This window comes from Cornus florida, unplaced genomic scaffold, assembly GCF_030987335.1.
Source record: "Cornus florida cultivar Cherokee Brave unplaced genomic scaffold, ASM3098733v1 CherokeeBrave_3.0.0_Hap2_Chr01, whole genome shotgun sequence".
Classification (NCBI taxonomy): domain Eukaryota; kingdom Viridiplantae; phylum Streptophyta; class Magnoliopsida; order Cornales; family Cornaceae; genus Cornus; species Cornus florida.
This window is the reverse complement of record NW_026775571.1, coordinates 63,397,535-63,418,669: the sequence shown is the minus strand read 5'-3', so window position 1 is coordinate 63,418,669 and position 21,135 is coordinate 63,397,535. Positions and strand designations below refer to the sequence as shown.

Here is a 21,135-nt window from a genome sequence, read left to right as displayed (position 1 = left end):
ACTAATCTGAACAAAGCTTGCCCAAAGGATAGTTTCCCATTACCAAAGATTGATCAAATGGTAGATGCCACCACAGGATACAAGCGATTAACCTTCCTGGATGCTTATTCCGGTTATAATCAAATCCCCATGGATCCAGTTGACGAAGAGAAAACTTCTTTTGTTACTGAACGAGGGACTTATTACTACAAAGTCATGCCGTTTGGATTAAAAAACGCTGGAGCTACTTATCAGAGGCTGATCAGCAAGATTTTTAAAGGCTAAATGGGAAGAGCTGTCGAGGCTTATATTGATGATATGGTGGTCAAGAGTAAGAAGAAGAACGATCACTTAGCGCACCTGCAGGATGTGTTCGATGTGTTGCACCAATATGGGATGAAGCTTAATCCGGCCAAATGTTCATTCGGCATAAGCTCTGGTCAATTTCTGGGACATGTGGTTAATCATAGAGGAATTGAGGCCAGCCCAGCGCAGGCAGAAGCCCTGATCAGAAATGCAGAGCCAAAGACAGTTAAGGAGGTGCAAGCACTCACAGGTCGAATAGCTGCGCTGAGCCGATTTATTTCCAAGCTTTCGGACCGTTATAAACCTTTCTTTGATACAATTCGAGGGCATGGAAGGCAAACCTGGGGGGATGAACAACGACAGGCACTAACCAGCCTGAAAGAATACATGCGCAACCCTCCGGTTCTATCTACTCCCGAGCCGAATGAGAAGCTCTTTCTGTATCTTGGGGTATCTAGCATAGCGACTAGTGCTGTTCTGATTCGTTGCAAAGACGGAAAGCAATTCCCGGTGTTTTATGTTAGCAAAACAATGTCTGAGCCGGAAAGAAGGTACTCAAGGGCCGAACGGATGATCTTGTCGCTGGTCAACGGAAAAAGGAAGCTTAGACATTATTTCGAATCTCATCCAATCGTCATCTTAACAACTTTACCTTTAAGGATGATCTTGCACAAACCGAACCTATCGGGGAGAATGACCAAGTGGGCAATTGAATTGAGTTCATTTGATATTGCGTACGAGCCCAGGACGGCAATTAAAGGTCAAGCGGTGGCGGATTTCCTACTTGAATATGATGTTGAAGATTTGGTGGAGGATTATAATTGTTCCTTGTGGAAGCTCTTTGTGGATGGCTCTTCTAATCAAATGGGGGCAGAGATTGGAATCTAATTGCGAACACCAAAAGGCACCACGCTAAGCCAAGTAATAAGACTTGAGTTCAACGCAACCAACAACGAGGCAGAATACGAGGTATTGATAGCTGGGCTGAAGTTGGCTAAAGAGCTGAAGATATAGTGATTCACAACTAATCATTTGGCAAGTCACTGGGGAATATGGGACCAAGGATAAGACCATGGAAGCATACCGAGCTGCGGTTCTGCGTGAGGCGAAAGGCTTTGATCAGATCAGGTTTATCCAATTGCCGAGGGAGTATAACGAAGATGCCAACCGCTTGGCTTGTAGTGCGTCCAGTTCTAGAGAGACTTTGGCTAGGGTTATCCCAGTGGACGTGCTGGTCTAACCTTCCATTTTTGATGAGTTGCCTAATCCGAGCGCTCAGCATGTTAATGTTATACCATATGAGCCGAGCTGGATTGATCAGATCATGGCTTTTATATGTAATGGTGTACTCCCCAAGCAGAAGGATGAGGCAAGAAAAATCAGGTCCAACGCTGCAAAGTATGCCATTGTGCATGATCAGTTGTATAGACGCTCCTTCTTGGGTCCATATTTGAAGTGTGCTACCCCAACAGAGGCAAGACAGATTATGCGAACCATTCATGACGGAGTATGCGGAAATTATTCAGGAGGAAGATCTTTAGCACACAAAGCAATGACACAAGGGTACTTTTGGCCAAACATGGCACGAGATGCAGAAGAATTCTCTAGAAGATGTGATAAATGCCAGAGGTTCGGGCCATTGATACACCAACCACCTGAAGACCTGCACGTAATGGCCACCCTATGGCCTTTCGCGCAGTGGGGGATGGATGTGGTTGGCCCTTTACCGACCGCAAGCTCGCAGAATAAGTACGTTCTGCTAGCAACTGATTACTTCACCAAATGGGTAGAAGCAGAGCCGTATCCTAGTGTCACCCAAACTCAAGTAAGATGCTTCATCTGGAATAATATTATCTGTCGTTTTGGCGTGCCAAGGTCAATCGTGATGGACAATGGGACCAACCTCGATAGCAAGCAAGTGAAAGAGTTGCTGGAAGAATATGGAATCAACCAGAAGTTAGCAGCAGTCAGTTATCCCCAGGCTAGTGGTCAAGCTGAAATCACAAATAGGACAATATTTGCCTGCATTAAGAAAAAACTGGAAAATGAAAAAGGAAAATGGTTAGATGAGCTTCCGAACGCCTTGTGGGCTTACCGAACAACCCCAAGACGGCCAACCGGAGAGAGCCCATTCATTATGGCATACAGCACCGAGGCGGTGATACCAGTCGAGCACTTGGTTCCAATTATAAGAAGCTTGGCGTGGGATCAAGAGCAGAGTGACAGAATGCTAAGGTTTAATCTCAATTTGCTGGAGGAAAAAAGGGATGAGGCTGCAGTAAGGCTTGCCTCTTATCAACAAATGCTTGTGAATAGCCATAACAAGAAGCTAAGGCACAGAGACTTTGCTCTTGGCGACCTGGTTCTAAAAAAAGAAGGTGGGAATAGTCTAAAAGATGTTCTCCCCATGGGAAGATCCATACAGAATAGCAGAGGTCATAGGGAAGGGGCGTACGTCCTGGAAACTATGGTAGGAAGGGTGGTCAATAAGCCATAGAATGCTACGTCCCTGAAAAGGTACTACCACTAAAAGTAGAGTTTAATTTCAAACAATATGCACGCTTTAAATTGCATACTTACAAGTGTACGAAATTCCCAAGTTTTATAAGAAGTGTTTTCTTTGTTCAAAAATCAATTGACATCCTTCCCATTCAGCAAAGTTAGTGGCAGCTGGCACTTTAAGCCGAACGCCAAACACTTACTTAAAAAATAAAAAATAAAGCCAAGTGGCAAGTGGCGTTCAAGCCGAACGCCAGGCATTCAGCAAAGTTAGTAGCAGCTGGCACTTTGAGCCGAACGCCAAACACTTGCTCAAAAATAAAAATAAAGCCAAGTGGTAAGTGGCGTTCAAATCGAACGCCAGGCATTCAGCAAAGTTAGTGGCAGCTGGCACTTCGAGCTGAACGCTAAACACTTGCTCAAAAATAAAAATAAAGCCAAGTGGCAAGTGGCGTTCAAGCCAAATGCCAAGCATTCAGCAAAGTTAGTGGCAGCTGGCACTTCGAGCCGAACGCCAAACACTTACTCCCAAATAAAAATAAAGCCAAGTGGCAAGTGGTGTTCAAGCCGAGTGCCAGGCATTCAGCAAAGTTAGTGGCAGCTGGCACTTTGAGCCGAACGCCAAACACTTGCTCCGAAATAAAAATAAAGCCAAGTGGCAAGTGGCGTTTAAGCCGAGCGCCAGGCATTCAGTAAAGATAGTGGCAGCTGGCACTACGAGCCGAACGCCGAACACTTGCTCAAAATAAAATAAAGCCAGAACAGTAACCAGGCCGAACACCAAACACTTGTGAAAATACACAGTGAAGTTGAAAATGGAAAACATAAAGAATGGAAGTCATGCTGAACAAAAGCATTGTCATTCATTACAAAAAGGTCCTGAGGTACATAGCTTGATGATCTGAGGAAACGTGAAGATATATATATAAAAAAAACTGCTACAGGATGTCAGTCTTATGATCTTCTCCAGTCTGTGACCTGTCGTTCTCCCCACCATTATCCTCTGGACCATTGAGGTCCTCTCCATTCTCAGCTGCCCTATCATCCTTAGGGGGGGAGTCAAGATGAATCACCCCCTCAGCAGGCATAAGTCTGTTAGTAACAACTGAGGAAGAGGGCACAATAGTAGAAAAGGGGAGGAATATTCAGGGGATGAAAGGGTGGAACAATCCCTGAGGATGCAACCTCTATGCACTCGATGAAGATATTCTCAGCAGGGTCGCAGGGTGGGTTTTGATAATTGTTTGGTGGGTGGATATCCAGAGAAACATCTAATTCATCCAGACCAACACAAGAGCTTGATTCGCCTTCAGGAGGAGAACGGTCAATAAAACCATCTCTGTACCCTTCAGCATAACGGAGGGCACTAGTTCTTGTGAAGCGAGCAAGGAGAGCTTTCATACCCCCTTCGACTTTGCTAATCATGTTCAGCAAGGAAGAGCGTTCGCTTAAGAGCTTCTCCTGTGAGTTGGCATGAGATAACCGATCAGCAATGAGTAAGCGCTGAAGGTCTCCCTTTTTAGCTTTGAGAAAGTCCCTTTCTGTCATAGTAACGCTCTTCTCAGTCTTCAAGACATCAACCTCATCCTGAAGAGAATCCCGTTCGGCCTTCAGGGTATCCTGTTTAGCTCTGAGGGAGTCCCTCTCATTTGCCAGATCGTCCTTCTCTGCCTTTAAGTTAACAACCCCCTTCTCTGACTCGCTCAGTTTAGACTCAAGCTCAGCAACCTTGGCCTCAAGGCGATTCTCTGCTTCAACAGACCTTTTAAGGCCCACAGAGAGGGATTTAAGTTTTTTGTTCAAAGTCTCAATGGTTTTTTGGAAGGTGAACATCCCAAATAGAGTCTGCATAAAGGAAGGGAAATTTAGGTCAAACTAGCTACTAAAGAGTTATAGCAGAAAGGAAACACATTTCAATAAAAAGAGAAGTTACCTCCATAGCAGCAGCTGGGAACCGCTGGAACATGTCGCCAAAAGATAGCTTGTTCTGAATCTCAAGGTCCTTGGGGGTCTAGAAACCCTTGTAGAAAGCAAAGAAGGTGAGGGGGTCCTTATACATAGAGTCGGTGGGGCCAATGGTCGAGCCATCTTCACAGCTGAGCAAAGGTCGCCATGAAAGAACAGATGGAGTCGGACTTGAGGGTCTGGTTGATTCGCCTTCTGGAATGAAGAACTGGGCAGGGGGCAATGGTTCAGTGACCCTGAAGGAAGCCATCCTGGTCCTCCGGGTTGGTGGGATATCACTCCAGTCATGACCGCCCTCAGGCATTGGCCTTTTTCCTAAGCTTTTTTCTGACAGACCAGTATTAGCTGGTCTTCCATTGTCCTGAGAATTTCCAGCATCCTGAGTGCTTTCTGAGGAAGTATCAGATGAGATGTTGGAAGGCATAATGATGGGAGCAGCAGGACGAATCTCAGCAATATGATCCATAATAGGGTTCTCAGCATGAGTGAGCTCAGAAGGCTCAACAGCAGAACGGTTTGTGACTTGAGTCACAGTAGGAGCAATCACAGCTTGCTTTGGGGTAGAGACAGCAAGGGTGGACGATGCGGTAGCAGGTATAGATGATGATGTGGTAGCAGGAATGTTAGAAGGGGTGGGAGCAGAACGCCTCCTCCTGCTGAAAGATGGGATCTGAATGCTCTCCATTGTGGACCTTAAAAGAGAGATGTCAGAGAGATTGTCAGATGTAAATAAATTAATAGCTGAAGGGACATTGTTCAGCACACTCTCTTGCAAGATGTCTTTTTCAAAGAGAGAAGGAGATGAGTCCTAGGCAGTAAAGGTGTCTTTTTTAAAGAGAGAGGTAAAAAAAAACTGACCTTGGAAGTTTGTGATGAACATGGCAACAGCACAGTAGCCAAAAATCGAAAAGGAAAAACTCGCCGGAAAAATTGAAGAAGGATCGCCGGAATGTGCAGGAAGGCAGCGGAGAGTAGAAACAAGATATAAAAAGAAAAATGATGGTTGAAATACTGGAATTTATAAGGAGAAAAGTAAAGGTGACATGGAAGTCATAAGGTTAAGGCAAAAAGTGGCGCTGCAGATCTCGAAGTTTGGGTTTTTGTACCAGCCGTTCGATTCCTCGTGTCATCGCTCCGAGCTGTCAGACCAAGATCGTATCTTTTCAATAATCTCACCCTCATTAATGAGGGGAGAGATTATTGGGGGCAGATGAGGACACCAAAATGACCCAGACTTGGTATTATCTGTATTGCAAAGACGGGTCGGGTATGGATAGCCAGGATGGAGCAAGTTCACGATGGATGGGCCCAGATCCATGAAGTCATTGCAGAAGCCCATATTAAAATAAGAGAAGTTGAGTCCAGGCAAAAGAGAACAAATAAGGCCCAGGCCAGAGGAGGTTGTAACCGTCTATAAATAAGGGAAATTGAGAGGGAAAAGGGGTTAGAAATCATTGGGAGTGTAAAATTTCTCTCTCTGCGATTGGGGGAAATTCTTTGTACTTTTAATGGCGTACCCATATCTTATTTTTTGTGAGATTTTTCGTATTATTGTATCTGTATCATGTCTTATCTATATCCCGTATTCATATCTGTGCTTTCTAGATTGGTAACTTCGGTTAAAAGCTTTATGTTGGTGTATCTTTTTTATATTTATTTTTATTAATCTAGATGTGGCACGGTATTTGAATTGTTTAACATTTGGGTAGCTTTGTCATTGATTGGTGGCATACTGTGGTGATAGTTTAATTTTTTTAAATGCTCTTCAGATTGCAATATCAAGCCTAGCAAACTTGGAGAGGTCAAATTGGTAGATTTTAGTGTATATTTTGGATACTAACAAAAAATGTTCGGTCCAAGTATTATGGACCGGTCCAACGTGGCTTTCACGAGACTTCTTTGGCTACTGGAAGATTTTGACTTGTCCAACTTCTATTAGACCGGCGCAATTTGGGTAGTGTGTTCCAGAATGGTGATTTCATCAATATATACCAGTCCATCTTTTTTAGACCAGTCCAACATCCCTGGGAAGCTGCGGGAATCAGTTTCCATGGTTTTTTACTCTCCAAAAAGGCTAAACTTGTGGGGCAAGTTAGTTTCCTTATATTGGGACTACTTATTTGAACCCTAATAAGATTTTAGGGTATGAGAGCTTTATATTATTGAATTGATTTGTGCCTATATAAGAGAGAGCAAATGAGAGAGATTGAGGGGAAAATTCTCCATTGCAATCCTTCATCATTTCATAGTCGAATTGTTCGGTGCACTTCGTGGATGTAGCCCTAATCTTTGGATGAACCACGTATATCTTGTGTTCTTGTGATTATTATTTTTTTTTTTTTCTTCTTTGATTGCTATGTGTTTTTTACTCATTGGAGATTGTTGTTTTTGGGTTTTTGCCATAACTACTTGTATCAGAGCATCTGGTTGTTTTCATAACAAATGGTATAAGAACGTTTGGTTAAGAACCTTAGGCACAAAAGGTGTTTGACAAAATTTCGATGAAGACTTTTGTATTCGACCTATTAGTTTTAGTGGGAGTAGAGGCATTAGAATATAAGATATCCACATCCATAATCGAGAAGTTTGATGGCATAAACTTTAATTTATAGGAGTTGTAAATAAATGATCTATTGTTTTAGAAAAATATGTATCAACCTTTTGGAGAAAAGCTAGAGTATACAAAGGATGTAGGTTGAGAATTACTTGATAGGAAGGCTTTTTGCAATGCTAGGTTGATGTTGTCAAAGCTCATCACCTTTAACATCAAGAACGAGAGGACGATAATATCTTTTATGGCAGCCCTTTTTAGTATGTTTGAACAGCTGTATGCAGCCAATAAGGTACACATGATCAAGAAGTTGTTTAACTTGAAGATAGTCGAAGGTGGAAGAGTCAACGAGCATCTAAATGTGTTCAACAGTTTGTTCCAAGGAAGAAGAATATCAAAGATAAAACTAAAGCAAATGTGGTCTCAGAAGAATCAGATGATGCATTGACATGGTGTTTGGATAGTAAGGCGGAGTCATGGGTTTAAATTCCGGAACATTGTTTCTTGGTACCAAAAGCAAAGTGTTATTCAATAGCTATGAATTGAGTAACCTTGACAAGGTGTATCTCGGTGACGATTAACCCTACAACGTCGTTGGCAAGGGTGAAATGCGAATCAAGTTAAATGAGTCTGTATGGAGATTGAAGGATGTTAGGCACATTCCTGGCTTAAGGAAGAATATGATTTAGTGGGATAGATATCAGTGGAAGTTTTTGTTACAACTTTTAATAGAAACTTGTGGAAGGTTTCCAGAGGTGCTATGGCTGTTGCACATGGTAAGAAGAGTGACAATCTTTACACAACTTCCAGTGCTTGTGGGTCAATAGTACTTGTAGAAAATAAAAAGTATCACAATACACTAGAGGCTAAGTTACGTAACTGATAGCGGGCTCAAGATTATGCACTCGAAAAGGAAACTACCAAGCATATGAGCAATTTATATTGACTTCTGTGAGAGTTGCGTGACGGGTGAGAAGAAGAAGATCAGTTTCAAGAAGAGTAGTAAAGATTTTAGAAAGGGGAAGCTTGAGCTAGTTCACACAGATGTCTGGCCCGCCCCAATCTCATTTTATTGGCGAAAAATCCTACTTTATGACTTTCATTGATGATAACATAAGGAAGGTACAGGTTTATTTCTTGAATCACAAATCAGAGGTATTTGAGGTGTTAAAGATGTGATGATCGCGTCATCTCTTTTCCTTTTTTTTTTTGCATTATTTTATTATTAATTATTTATTTATTTATTTATTTGTTTATTCCTTTTCGCGTTACCTTAGGGTTTTATAGAACCCGAGGTAGGGTTTGGTGTTCGGAATCGGTTTCCGGCATCGCACGCATTTTCTTTATTTTTTTTACTGTCAATGCATGATTTAATTTCATAGAAAAGTATGCTCGTTTAATTTTAAATTATGGGGATATGGATGCATAGTTTCTTCGGAAACATTTTCGTTTTTCGGGTTTAATTTATGCGTAATTAATTTTTTGAGATATTTTGTCTTATGGAACTTTTTGCAATTATTCTTTGAGATATTTAGAAGAGGGCCTAACTCACAATTTTGAGAAAGTGTGATAAGTCATTGGTTCATTTGTTGACTTTTCATTGGAACACTTGTTAGTTTAGGATTTTGACAAGTGTAAGGCTTAGATTTAGCCTTGTGAGAAGGCCTAGGATGGTGATAAGTGGGGGGTGGATGTGTGTGTGAGAGAGGTAGTGTTAGTATAGTATATTTGACTAGCAATGTGTTTAGTTAGTGGGAAAGTTAGTGATTTACTTTGTCTTCTCCAACCTCTCACCTAAGGCCACCATTAGAGACTTGAAACCCTAGACTTGAGAGCTTGGTTTCAAGCCTCTTCCCCTCACCTTTGGGTCTTGCACTTGGAAGACAAAAGCTTCCTCACATTCATCTCTACCACACCTTTGCTCGGTTTCACATTTTGCTTCCACAGGTTTCTAGAGATACATTTCTCTAATGAGGTTGGGGATGATTTATGTTTATACCCTTCGTATTTTAATGTGTTCTTAAGATTAATATACGTTGTATGCATGTTTTTCGAATTCTAGGGTTGTATATAGATGTATATTGCATGAAATTAACTTAAAGATTTATATTGTTTAAGGTCTGTGTATGATCTTTACCTTGTATTAGTATTATTTCATTTGGTGGTGATTTAAAATCTAGAGATTTTATTTTGTGTAGCTATAGAAATTCTATATAAATTTTGCCAATGATTTAATTTTGTATTTGATACTATGTTGTTGTTTAAATCATGGATTTGAAACTCATTATATATTTTTATGAATGGATTTCAGATGTGGACATCATTGTAGTAGCTTAATTTGATTCACTTTGTCAACTTGTTATAGTAAATGCCATTGTAGTTGAAGACTTACGGCATGATTTTTGTGGTTTCCAACTTGGTTGTTCATGAAAGGTAGTTAAGTGCATTGTATACTTATTATACATTGTGTATAATTAGTTTATTTTGGAAACTTGGGGCGTCGTAGTATGACATGGCTAGAGTACGGCTCTTGTGCAGGAGATACGAGTTCTCCCTAAAACAGTGCACACTTGGGTAGTTATTGGCGGGTTAGTAACCCAAAATAGCTAATTTGCATTAGGTTGATAACCGGCATGATGTCCAAGTATTTCTCTATTGTTTTATTTCACATTTCATTTCAAGTTGATATTACTTTGAATTTATAACTTCTTGTTGACATTGGAGGTACCAATAGTTTTTAAGATCTTTGCATATTGTGGATTGTGTTTAAAAAGTTTCAAAGTTAGCTTTAGGATGATCCATTAGCTTGACATCGAACTTAGATGTTAGGGGGCATGATCCATATATATCCATTTATATTATACTTGCAAAATCGTTAAAACTTTAGGTTATACGCATACGTATTATCCTGAGGAGTAACTTGATTACTCACCCTAGTTGATATTTGTTTTTCAGGCAAGGAGACACTCTTTTTGGATGCATAACATCCCTAGCTTGGCTTAAGTTTCATTTGGATACCTGTTGTATATTTTTGACATGCAAGTGTTAGCATGATATTGCTCTTTTAAAGTTGTTAATGTATAACTTGTTTAGAAGTATGCCTTGCTTCCTTTTGGATGTGTAATATGAACTTAAGTACTCCATTTTGATGCAACTTTAACTTATATGTAATGAGGTCAAGTGCCAAACACTTTTTATGTATGGAATGTATGACATTTTTTAACATGTTTTTATCTCTTTGACGTAGTTTAATCTTGGGAGCATTTTAGTCATTTTACGTTACATTTTATTTTTGTTTTGGACCATGGTTGATCAGAGAACTCATGTTTAATGGGGGTTTCTTCACTAAGTTTTTCCAAAAAGTCCCATTTTATCCCTGAAAATCAACCGTTTTCAAAAAATGACTGCTCGCAGCCAAATGTTTTATCTTCTTGACATACCTTGCACTCGAGGGCATTTTGGTCATTTTACGTTACTTTTTATTCTTGGTTTGGACCATGGTTAATCAAATGACTCATTTTTAGGGGGTGTTTTTTAACAAACATTTTCCAAAAAACTCCGTTTTAGCCTTGAAAATCACGAGTTTTCAAAAACTGACTACTTACAGCCAAATCGATCGTACTGGCCATATTTTGGAAATTTTTTTGTAAAATTTCGGAAATTCATATCTTCTTTGTTCTAAATCCAAATCAAGTGATTTTTGTGAAAATTTATTAATTTTTCGTTGTCTATCCAATAGTATGCACGGTAGCATCTATTTCTATTTGAAATGACCATTTTACCTCTAGTGGCATCTTTGACCGTTTTAAACTCTAGCTTCCGCATTTTTTTCTTTTTTAGTCTCGCTATCTCTTAGAAGGTCACTTTGCCATCTTAAAGGTGGTGTCCATCTTTAGAGACCTTTTCTCTTCTGTTGTTTCCGTGTTTCGGACTCAGCATCTGGTCAGTTTTTGGGTTACTCGCTGACGCACCGGGTTCTTTGAAATTCGGGTAGTCACAAGTGGTATCAAAGTGTCCCGGTCCGAATATCTTAGGACGACGGGGTTTGGGTTCATTTCATACTTCTTGTTGACATACTTTGATGTATTAAGATGTTTACGTGCTTATATGCTTAAGTGTTTAGAGGCATCTTTCGTATGACATGTATGCTTATGTACTAAATTGTTTGGTGCTTTTACTATTTGAATTATCATGATTGGAATGCTTATGTGTTTAAAGCATTGATTATGTGATATTGTATGATCTAGGTGTCCTTGTGCGTATTTCCATATTTCGTTTATGCATTCATAAGATGAGTTGCATGTTATCACGAGTGTTAGGAGGTGATTGATCATCATTCCTTGTCACTCATCGTGTCTTGGACTTAGACGGTTAATAGCATGTTTGAGAGGCATGGAGCTTCTCATTTTGAGTTTCATGCATTATTAAGTGCACATATTTTTTTTGGAGCATGCTAGTTATTATGTTTACGTATATGCCATGTGATAAGTATAAGCATGTTCAGCTTGATAAAATACCTTCTGATAAAGCACTTAGGACATTAAGTTGTTATTTGTACAAGTATGTTGTTTGGTAGCTTTAACAGTTGCACGCTATGTGTTTTATGCCTTATGATGTATGCTAATTGTTGAGCATGATTGAGTGTTAAATGATTATGTTGGCCTTGTGCCTTGTGATGAGCATACTAGTTACTACTTGCGTTGTTTGTTTTGATTTATATCTACTTGCTATGTAACAGAACATTTTGTATGTGGATTATTTACTACTTGTATAAGTATATGGTCCTGTTGCCATGTTGTAAGTTGAATATTTAGGGTGCTTATATGTATAAATAAATGTATTCTACGTGCTTAACCTGATTGTAGTGACAACATCAGATGTAGTTTAGTAAAGTGTTTTATTTTGAAATCTTTTTATGTGATACGTATGATCTTAGTGGCTTCATGTTTACTTCATATCTTCTTTTGACCTTGTGCATTGTTCATGTTCAGTTAGTTGAGATTAACACTAGGGCATTGTCTCTTGGGGTCCGTAATATCATTAGACACGTCTTTGTCATCTAGGGTTTCTTCCTTGTATAAGGGGGGATTTATTTTGTAAGGTTTCCACGGTGGGAGCCTTCTTGTCTGTTTTGACGGTTTGGGAGTTTTGATATTTTGGGTTGATAGTTTATGTGAATGAAGTCGTGTGAGCGTAAGGTTGTAGTCTTTGTTTGGCAGGATGAGACATGGGCCATGGAGGCACCGTTTCATCTTATTTTCTTTTGTTGCTTCATGACGTGGTCGTGGTTGTGTTTGGGGTGTTGGTATAATCTCTTGAGGCCTTGTGGTAACCTTGATGTGGTGATATCCCTTGGGGTTTTGTTTCTAGTGTCATGAGATAGTGAGTCAGGATTAACTTGAGTTCTTCCTTGGGAATGAGAAATTTGTTTTTGTGAGCCTCAACTGCGAGGTTCTCATGTTTTGTCTTCTTGGAATGATGGTTTAAGGACTTAATAGGTGTGTTGAATTAAGATTCTTTTTGAGTTTGCTTTGGACATCTCTTATGAGCTACGGTTGGGATGTGCAGTTTTGTGTGATTAATTGTATTGGTGTAATTAATTACTCTCCCTTGTCATTGGAGACTTAGGGTTGTGTGTTAGGGTTCCAATAGAATCCTGTAGAGTCCCCATCGGACTCATTGGCATCTTGAGATATGTCTTTCATATGGATATCTTGTGATGGTTAGTGTTGGAACTATCCATTACATTGTTGTTTTGGGAGATGATTCATTTCTTTGTAGCGAGAGATTGGACTCATCCATGTTATGGGTTACGCTTTCTGTGAGATAGTCCTTTTGAAAGGCATTCCATTTTACTTGTGATTTTATAGCATCATTATATATAGTCACCCTTACATGTTTATATGCCTTATCGTTTTGAGCATGCCTTAAAGACATGTTTAGGATATGTGATTATGTGGTAGTTTATGTGATGATAGAAATAATGCATTTCTCGTATGTTGTAGTTTTTGTCGTGCTAGTATTATTGGTGATATCATTGTGGATAATTGTGTACATATGTACTTATATACTTTTAAGGTATTTGATTAGGTGTTTATTTGAGTAGTTTGGACATTTCTATTACGTTGAGTGCATTAGGTACGTAGTAAGTCATTCATGACATGTTTATATATTATTTGATAGGTAGATGCTATCTATGGGATACGGAAGGGCATTCATTTGTTGCAGGTGCAGAATGTTATTCCGGTGATTCCAGTATTCGCAGGTGCGGAATGTTATTCCGGTGATTGATGTGACCCGAGCATGCGCACAAAATAATGCATAACACTTTGGTTTTGGAAATGGTATCAAATGGGCATCATACTTTAAATTTATATAAAAGCCACTTAACACTTATACCATCAAGTATGAAGTGAGAAGGGATCGTTCCTAAGGGATTGAACACGTGTTGGGGTTAAACTTGGTTTTAAAGTTAATTAGATTGTAAAAGAGAGAGAGAGAAAAAGAGAGTTTGAGAGAAAAAGAGTTTGATGAAGTGATTAAATAAATTGCAATGCAAGTAAATTAAACTAAGGATTAAAGAGATACGAAGAGTTTTAGAATTAAGATTCACCACTAAGCTCATGCAATTAACCATATGCTTTCAATTAATGGGGAAATCATTAGTGTAATCATAGATGTGGTCACATTATCATCACAAATCATAATTGTAAGCATAGATTATCAATATCAAGAATGAATTTTCTACCTAATGACAATTAAACTAAGTGTAGAACCCATTTAAGACTACGTCATAACCCACCATACACATTCACACATGCATCAAATAAGAGCACACATCAATCAAGAGGATAATACTAATTGTAATTAGAAGTATGGATTAACCTAATCAAGTAGACAATAATTCTAATTTGTAGAACAACTCATCAAGATTAAGCTTTTATCAATCAAATTAATTGACAATTGTATCAAATAAATATTATACTATGGCCATCACTAAACACAACTACAAGTAATATCTAGTGTAGAATATAATTCTAAAGTAATCATACATAGACATGTAATTTACTTACAGAATTAATGAAAGAATTAATTCTAATCATTTAATGAAGAGTAAAATCCCTAATTAATCATACATAGACATATAATCAACTGGAGATTTCAATGGAAGAATTCATCAATACAATCCTTAATTTATCAAATCAAGCATGTATATACAAAGAAATCACACGGCCATACAATTAATTACAACATATTAATTCCCCAAGAAAAGAAATACAAAGGTTTAGGTTACATGAACTTAGGGCACATCCAAGCCCTAAGTGAAGAACTAGCTCATGGAGGAGAGGATCATGGTGTCAACAAGCTCCATCTCCATATTTTGGCTCATTTTTCTTCTTCTTTCAATTGTAGATGGAGAAGCTGTAAAAATATTCTTGAAACCCTCGCTTTCTCCTTTTCCCCAAAGAGAACCTAATATCATAAACTAATTAAAAACTAATTTTAACAAAATAATAATCATTCTCTCTAATGGGTCCTTGTTTCCCCTTTAATACAAACCCTATTAGAGCCAATAGGTTACAAAAATAAGCCCAACAGACCAAAGCCCGTAGCCATCAAAATAGGTCAAACCCGTAACTAATCTCCTGTGAGGAAGCTTGGCGTCTGGACGTAGCTTTTGGAGTCCGGACGCCACTTTATTGAAAACTCGTGTCCGGACGCGAGGAATGGCATCCGGACGCAGCTATATTGGATACTCGCATTCGGACGCAAGGAATGGCGTCCGGATGTGATGCACTGCTGCATATTTGCTTCCTTTTGAATGTTGTCCCGATGCTTTGGCATGACTCCAAAAGGCTGTAGTGGACTGTTCTTAGCTCATTTTAGCTTTATTGCCCTAAAATACACATAAACATAAATTAGGACTAAAATATGAAAGTAAGATAGATGCAAGTACTGAAATACCCTAGTTTAGGTGCTGAAATGTGCAACATTTAAGCATTTCTCAAGCCCCCAAACTTAGATATTGCTAGTCCCTAGCAATGAACTACAGTATGAAAATGAAACAACATACGTACAACTATGAACTAATAAAGCAAATAAAGATAACACCACTTTCGTAGGGATCATAGTTGCATTTAGCATATACAACAAGCCTTTTAAACCCTTAGGTTACCCCTAGTGGACGAGTGAAGTCTCGTGAGGGTTTCAGAAATGGTACCTACAAACATCAACAACTCTTTCTTACTTGAGAAGCAACAACACATATCAAACAAGTGTTGAAAGTAGACTACTTCAAGTATGCAAATTTCTGCCATTTCCAAGCTATTCTCAACATTTCAGTATCATATAAGGAAGAATGATTCTCCACACATCAAGAAATTAATCATGCAAATTGAATCAATTCTATCATTCTTGTTGAGTGAACCGGCATCAAAATGTGTTGCTATTCTAGCAAATCAAAGTAATGGAATAGCCTTACCCTCAAACTAGCATACAGATATAGTACCAATCCTCTAGACATTGAATGAACCTTGTTATTCAATCAAATATTCTTTTTTATTTTTTATTTTATTGATTTCATTTTTTTTTTATATATGTATGACCATGTGCAATGTCCAAGTTCCTTAAGCTTTCTAATCACCCCATGTAACAAGCGTTGAGCCAACAACTCCCAAACCAGATGGTCTTAGGGCGTTAAGTGTAAAGACACTCCTAAGGGCGTAATGACTCAGAATGGCTAGGCTACGACCTTAAAATAATCATACATCTTACATTCTTCCCTTGTCTTCCTTTTTAATCAGTTGACATGTTGAAAGAATGCAATTTTTTTTTTTTTTTTTTTTTTGTTCCTCACCTTTGGTGAGTGCTTTTATTTCTTTTCTTTGCAAGGTCATTTTATTAAGAATGAAAGCTTTTAAAGCATACTAGCTCAATTGGGATAAACCAAGATAATAATCAGCTAAGCATGTACCCCACAAATTGAATGCTAGTGTGCGCAAGTGCAAGTGTAGAGTTCTAGAAGCAACTCTCAAAACATTTTCAACAAACAAGATGATGTGTACCACAAGAGCAAACATGATATCAAAAATTAAAAATTCACCCCTAAATGGCATCCTAGAGCATACAAGAAGTATTGAACGCTAACAACTTGTTTTTCAAAGGCACTATGCTTCAAAAATTCAAAATCATTGCGAAATATATCTCAAATCTCAATCATGCATTTAAAGCTCAACTTAAAGTAGAATGTAACAAGACTACTTTACCCCCAAACTTAAACTGCACATTGTCCTCAATGTGCAATGACTCCAATGAAAGGAATGGAAAGAGTATACCATGATGGCAAAAGTTTATGACGCTCGGCGATGATCCATTATGAAAGAGGTCTCCCCCAAACTTGGATGCAAACCTACTGGAAAGACCACACTAGCAACTCACATCAAATATCAAAAGGGATAAGCAAAGCATACATTCCAAAACAATATAGAACAAGATATAAAGAGATATGAGATCATGCATAACTATGCAGAAGGGCATAATGGTGAAACATATTTTTGAAATTTTTTTTTTAAAATAATCAAAGAAAAAGAAACAGTATATACAACCTACAAAATCAAAAATTTAAATGGTTAATTTTAACGTCTCTAGCAAGACGGAATGCTACTTGAGAATTTTTTTATTTTTTATTTATTTTGAATTTATGAAAGCAGAATTGTACAATAAATAAAATAAAATAAAAGAAGAAAATAAAATAAAATTTTATTTAGATGACGACGCAAGAAATAAAATAAAGAGAAATAAGGGAGGAGTAGAGTCGGGAAACTCTACGAAAAACCAGTGTTTAACATCGCTGGCAAGACGATGGGTCGACTTATTAGTTGAAAGAATCAAAAATCGGATATGAGGCATCCTCATTAATCCGTTTATCTATTTTCCCCAGTGGATCTTCTCTCACAACAACATATGCATCTTCCAAAAGAATGATTTGGAAAGAAATGATGGAAGATGCAATTTGGTTTCTTTTATCCATAGTCTTGAAAATAAAATCCATAATGAGAGGCCTTGAACTTAGCAAGGTAATATCTTTCAAAGACTCGGTTGGATTACTAGGAAACTCAGTCTCTTCATCCTTTTTGTCAACTGCCACATTGATCACTTTCTCTTCATTCACTAAGGTCACCTCAATGACTTCATACTCAATATTACAAGGAATGTCCTCATAAATTGGATTGGCCATTGACGGATTTTCCACTTCTTCCTCTTCTTGATAAGAAAAAGTACTTGCGATTGGAGGAAGAGTTTCTTTTGAGTTTTTCCATGGCGGGAAGTCTAAGATAGCAACAGAGTCCATTAGAGAATTCACTTCATATATGGAGCTTTCAATATCAAATGCGTCCATATTGAAGTGAGAGAGGCATGCCTTAAGAGGATCTTCGGAAGGAATGGAAGTAATGGAAGGAATGGCTTCTTCAATAATTTCCATACCCTCTTTGGAATCTTAGCTTTGGTAGTACTACTGCGCTTTCTCTTGGCAAACCTACCATCACACAACTCTTGAATCAAATTCTTTGCAATTGGTACCCTAGGAAAAGGCTTATAATTGGGACAACTATGCCTCTCATCTACCACCTAGGGAAGCTTATGATAACACTCCAAAGCTGTAGCAAGTGCACTAGGATTAACAATCAACTCATGCTCATTTATCACAGTTTTAATGAGTTTATGGACCTTGTCATGCAATTGAAGAAACGTGGTCCCTTCTCTAAAATTATTACAATTATTGAAATATAATCGTGGGAAAAGCATCATTTGTTTAAAGAAATGTTTAATATTGACATCTCTTATTTGTTACTTAATTTATATACAATTTTTATACTATTTTAAATTTAAAAAATAATTAATATTTTGCTTTTTATAAATGGACTAGGTGAAGGTTGATATTGATTACCCGGGTCTCTTGAATTACTTAGATGGATAAGAATGATAGAATCATTTACCGCTCTCTCAACTGCAGTTTAATCTTTGTTTAACACTAACCTGTAACTCTGTAAGGCTACATGAAGAAAGCAGATACAGATTTCAGGAGAGCTAATATATTCTTTTATTTCTATATTATTCATAAATTCTTACACAACTCCACCATTGAGCTACAATAACTAATTTTTTTTCTTTTTCGGAGCGAATCCCCTCTGATTAGAATCCCGTCAGTTCCCTCAAGTAAATATCCCACCAATTAAGGGCTTGTTTGGCATGCAATATATTTTAGACCGTTTTGTTATAATAGTGTTTTGAGTAGAAATCCGAATCTTAGTAACGAAAATTTATTTTGAAAAATTTTAAAATTTGTTTTAGTTCCTCCCGTACCAAAACACACAATATCATCGTCATGTTTAACATACATTATGATATTGTTTTTCTGATATTGGTATCCAAATTGATTTTTCTAATATTGTTTTTATGATATTGGAACTGCTTATATTAGTTTGGAATAGTTCAAAACATATCATTTTTTTTTTTTTTTGCCCAAACCCATATCAACAAATTGGTTATATGGTGTTTTTTGTATTGTAGCGCCTAAAACACATTACATGTCAAACAGGCCCTTGGTATATGGATTTGAGTCAAAAAAAAAAAAAAAAAAATCTAATATGTTATAAACTATTCCAAACCAATATTAGTCATCTCAAACATGATATGATTGTACATGTTTAATTCGCATCGCATAAGAGGATACTATTTAGTAATTCATTAATTTCAATCTATTGGACTTATGTAATTAGACATCCATGTTTTAAAATTGGTATCATAATAAAAATAAAAAATAAAAATAGCTGAGATAGTAGTACCCAACAAACACAGCCTACAAGGCTACAAAATGCAACAAACAGCTCACAAACTGCAACGAACGCATCCAGCAGATCATAAAAACATGAGACAATTAAAGATATCTCCGTTAAATATACCTAGTTCCTGACATGTAAGTGATACATGTATTGATTACCTTCCTAAAAAAAAAAAAATCAATCTATCATTTGGACCAAAAGTACCATTTACGATTTTAAAATTGTCCTATCAAGTTAAATTGTACTATCAAGTTTAATACTTGCCCGCGCAAATTGAACATAATACATTAGAGCATCTCCAATGGTAAAATGCTAAATTTGGATGCCAAATCTATATTTTGACAGTGTTACAATGTCAAAATGCTGAATTTTAGCAATTCTGCTCCAATGATGCATTTTGTGCAAAATACTATTTTTTGTCACAACCACTATTCTTTTTCAACTACCATTCTCACCATTCATATTTGCATTAGTAATGTTAATATTAAGCACATTTCAAGTCAAGTTGTAAACATTAGAAGGAAACTAAAATTAAACTTAATTAAAAAGAATAAAAAATCTAAAATATCTGGTAAAAAAAGACCCAATATATATATATATATATATATATATATATATATATATATATATATGTATGTATAAATTTATATATTTGATTATATTATTATATAATTTTTTTTTATTTTTTCGAAAATTTATATATTATATATATTTGATTATATTATTATATATATAGGGCAAATCATTTCAGCCTCCCAAATTGCCAAATATAGTTTTAGGGCAAATCATTTCAGCCTCCCCAATCGCCTCCATCTCTATTCTCGTTCTCTACTCTGAAATTGCCCCCCATCTCTCTCTCTCTGTGCAACTGCAAACTACAAAATCAACAAGAATTAGAAGTTCAAAGCCCATATCTTTTAGTTTCCATTGCCCGCTGTTCGAGCTCGGGTTCGCCGCTCGCAAGCTTCAGCCGCTATCTCTCAACTCTCAAGCTTGCCCATCTCTCTTTCTCTCTCTCTCTGCAATTGCTAACTTATACGTATGTTTTTTGTTTTAATTTTTTTTTTCTAAATCAACTAATCAAGGTCTGTAATTCTTGTTTTGCAAACTAAATCCTATTTGGTAAAAATTTTTATGATCTTTTTTAAATATATGTATATATAGAATCCAAACGGATCGTCGCCGAGGAAATTACCGGAATTGGAAGCTTTTGCTCTAAAATGGACGAAGGAAGAGAGCGGTTGAGGGCGAAGAAGTAGAAGTGAGAGAAGAAGAAATAGTGGAGAAGTAGAGGGCACCGGTTTCTGCCATTGAAGAGAGAGATTTTGGCAGAGAGAGAGAAAGACACGATAGGCAACAGAAAAGGCAAATAGCTATTGCTTTTGTTAGATTTGGCACCAAAAATAGCAAAGGTAAAATTTGACAGGTGATATAGCAGGCCATTGGAGGGTTCAATTTTAACTCACCTGCTATATTTTGAATTGACAGCCTATATAACAGGTGGGTTAGAGATGCTCTTATGGCGGTAATAAATGACCGCTTGTCAAAATATCAAATATATTCAATGCAAAAATCCTTTCACGTCCAAAAAGCTGCTGAAGCTTTGTATCACAGTTTATCACCATCAAATCCGTAGGATCCTACAACCATAGGCCCAAAATTTTCAAATTATTTGAACAATGATAACAGCAACAAAAAAAAAATGAAATAAAAAATATATCACCTTATAGAAATTTGAGGTATGCAACCACAAATATATAAGAAAGCACAAAAATGACACAGGACTGTCCTAAAACAAGAAAAGATGCATCTGTGCATAAATTGGTTCCTGTTGATGAATTGTCTTCATGTCTTTTATAAGAGGGTCTGATTATTTAAATTTTAGAGATGTAAGAAACATCTACAAACAAATCCTTATTTCTTTTTCAGTAATGGAGGGTGTCCCAACCCTTGGGATGGGAACGATTACCTTATGATAAATGCAACCACCCC

General features: G+C 37.4%; 1 protein-coding gene across 2 annotated transcripts in view; it reads left to right on the top strand.

The window, feature by feature from the left end:
• Positions 1-13,892, top strand: part of LOC132298911 (disease resistance protein RUN1-like) — a 38,460-nt gene extending 24,568 nt beyond the window's left edge. The window contains exon 8 of one of the 2 annotated variants that reach the window (XM_059795288.1): positions 13,484-13,892. The gene's annotated coding sequence lies outside the window, so the exon portion shown is untranslated. Of the gene's footprint in view, positions 1-10,255; positions 10,522-13,483 lie in introns of those variants that run through there. The other variant, XM_059795280.1, reaches the window with a different exon arrangement.
• The last annotated feature ends 7,243 nt before the right edge of the window (positions 13,893-21,135 follow it).